The 3,177-nt window shown below is 34.0% G+C and overlaps 1 long non-coding RNA gene across 1 annotated transcript; it reads left to right on the top strand.

The window, feature by feature from the left end:
* The first annotated feature begins 2,515 nt into the window (after positions 1–2,515).
* Positions 2,516–2,910, top strand: LOC112680999. Its single transcript, XR_003148366.1, has 2 exons — positions 2,516–2,582; positions 2,662–2,910. It is a non-coding gene; the product is annotated as an uncharacterized LOC112680999 (long non-coding RNA).
* Positions 2,911–3,177: the final 267 nt, after the last annotated feature.

The following is a 3,177-nucleotide window of genomic DNA, read 5'->3' as shown; positions in this document are numbered from 1 at the left end:
TTACCAGCAATACATTAAATATTTAGTTACCATTTTTAGTTGTGTTTTGTGTATCATTTATTCTAATTTTTAAGTACACACACGACATTTATACGCACCTTAAGCTATGGTTTCCTAGAAAAGCGGTGCCGTTATCTAGCGGCCGTAATATAGCGTTGGGTGACGTCACTCATACGTTTTCTATAAATAACATCGGAGTAGGTTTCCTAGAGTACGTTGAGTGTCACCGTAACGTCAAATAGCGGTGCTGTCAGTTGTATGACGGCCGTCATAGCGGTGATATACAGTTGTTCAACGTTTTTTCGCGTGTAGCGGTGAACATTTATTTAATAAAATGAGTGGAAACGCGACTTGGACGAGCGAAAATAATGAACTATTAATTGATTTTGTAAAAGATAATGAAGCTTTATACAATATAAAATATAAAGAGTATAGACAAGCCCGGATGACACATTAAAATTTTAAATGCACCCTTAGTATCACGATATTTGAACATCACACTTTCCTCCGAACTATTTTTTCATCTTCTGATGACTCTTCATCCTCCAAACACACCAATAAAGCTATGTCCAGATCGTCCATTTTCCACCAGTGCACGACCTACCGCTCGAGTAAGTACTGATTAACTACAATTGAATGCGGTCACACCAGTTTCTAGGAAACCACAGTTTGATCACCGTAAAGACGGCCGTAACAACCGTAAAATGGCGGCCGCTAGATAACAGCACCGCTTTTCTAGGAAACCATAGCTTAATACGTTATTGATATAAATGTCAGCATATATTGTCGGCGATGCCGTGTTTCGCCAGTACGATTGTATTCGTTATAGTCGTTGTACCTATGTGTTTTTGTCGCGAATTTGCCCGTTTTTTATTCTAAGTTCTTTTTTGCGCTCTCACTGACGTTCGCCAATATTGAACATCGTCGTCGGGTCACTGTATACTTTCGTATCATGTCGGAAACTGAGACAGAAATTAGTACCCAAGAACGATTTTTTATGAAGCTTATGGAATTGGCGAAAGGAAAGGACAATCATTATATCATTACAAAAGATGCATAAAATTTACTTCTAAAAGAGGTCGAGGATGCGATATTAGTAACTAAAAAAAACATCTACTCAGTATAGAAGGATGAAACGGTTTAATGTTATAGAATTTGGCGGTACAAAAAACTGATAACCCGCGGTTATCCAGTTAAATTTTATTTGTCGGTGGAAGACATTTTTTAATGTCATTGATTTGACACACATCGCTATAGGACATGGAGGAAGAGATCGTCTAAAGATTGAAACTCCAAGGAAGTACGCCAACATCATCACTGGCATGATAAATATTTTTTTGTCCCTCTGTGAAACGTGCCAAAAAAAAGAAAAAGCTAGGAAAGAAAGGACTAGTTTCGAAAACAATTTTGCACACTGGGTTTAATAGTAGATGTCAAATAGATTTGATAGACATACAGTCGCAACCCGATGCACAGTTTAGGTTTATACTTAACTATCAGAATCATCTGACAAAATTCGTTCTGCTCCGCCCCTTGCAAACCAAGCGTGCAGAAGAAGTTGCAAGCCATGTATTAGATATTTTTTTTAACCTTTGGTGCTCCGGTTCTTCTGCATTCAGATAATGGAAAAGAATTTGTTAACAATGTGATTTTAGAGCTGACAGCGCTATGGCCAGAGTTAAAAAATTGTGCACGGAAAGCCTAGGCATTCACAAAGCCAAGGCTCCATAGAGCGTGCTAACCAAGACGTGGTGCGAATACTCGCTTCCTGGATGACAGACAATAAATCAACTAATTGGTCTATCGGATTAAAGTTCGTCCAATTTATGAAAAATAGAGCACACCACGCCGGGATAAATATGACGCCTTATAAAGCAATGTTTGGGGTTGATCCAAGAGTGGGACTTGTAACCTCTAACCTGTCCAATGAATTGATTACTACTATAAACGTCGAGGATGAATTTAAACGTCTCATAAGTACTGAAACTACAAGTGAAAATATGATTAGACAAAAAGCTGCAGGTAAAAATTTTTATTTTTATTTTTTAAATTATAGTTATTAAGTTTAGGTAATATTCATGTTTATTTCACAGTAAATTTTTTTTATTGCTGTTAAAATAAATGTTTTATTTACGTATTTTATAATATAAATACTGCCTATATTTTTCGAAAACTTTCAAATTATTTTTTAGTACAAAAATTATAAAAATTTTAACTTTTATACCTAGTTAAGGATTGAAAACTTAAAACAAAGATTCTTATTAATAGTTCATACTGTAACCAACAAATCCAATAAATACATAAACACGGTATATTTCTTTGATAAGTTTCAGATACCATAAATGCAATTAGAAAAAAAGCTCATGCAAATTTGGAAAAAACAGGCAACTCGAATGATGACTCGAACCGAAAACAAATTTCCTGCGGTTGAAGTTGGTGTCAACGTAGTAATCCGCATTCCAGATGTTGACAAAGGCAAAACCGATCATCCAAATCTCATCGGAATAGTGTTGGAAAAAAACAGAGTACGATCTATATAGAATCGGATGTAAGGATGGAATTCTAGAAAAACTTTATTGTAGGTGCGTCCATTATCAACTTTTTATTTAATAAATAAAATAAAATTAGATAATAATGAGTAATCAGTAAAAATTGTTTCAGGTCTGAATTTATAACATGTAAAGAAAAATTCATCACATATAGTCAAGTTCTAAAAAATCATATTTCCCTCCGTGTAGCTGCAACAAAAGCATCAACGGGGTCAGGGCAAGGATTTGTAAAATGCATATGTAAAACATCCTGCAGAACAAATCGTTGTTTATGTAAAAAAAAATAAAATTCTATGTAACTCTAAATGCCACGATAGTTTGTCATGTCAAAATAAATAATACAATAAATGTTTATATTTAATATGTACTTATATTTCTACATTTCCCTAGTTAAAACTAGTTTTACTTATCAATAAAACAATACGAATTTTCACTAGATAATTCTAGTTTTCACTACTATATTTTAGACACAACTAATTGTAACTAAATAATAATAAGTTTAAACTAGTTTTGACGATGATGGTCTTTGTAAATTCTAGTTTTAACCAGTTAAAACCAGAATTGACTAAAGGGATTTGTGGAAACTAGTTAAAACTAGTTTTGACGGATTTCGGGTTTTAACTGTAAC

The sequence above is a fragment of the Sipha flava genome, unplaced genomic scaffold (assembly GCF_003268045.1).
Source record: "Sipha flava isolate LNK unplaced genomic scaffold, YSA_version1 18372_pilon_pilon, whole genome shotgun sequence".
Lineage (NCBI taxonomy): Eukaryota > Metazoa > Arthropoda > Insecta > Hemiptera > Aphididae > Sipha > Sipha flava.
This window is presented reverse-complemented; position numbering and strand designations above follow the sequence as displayed.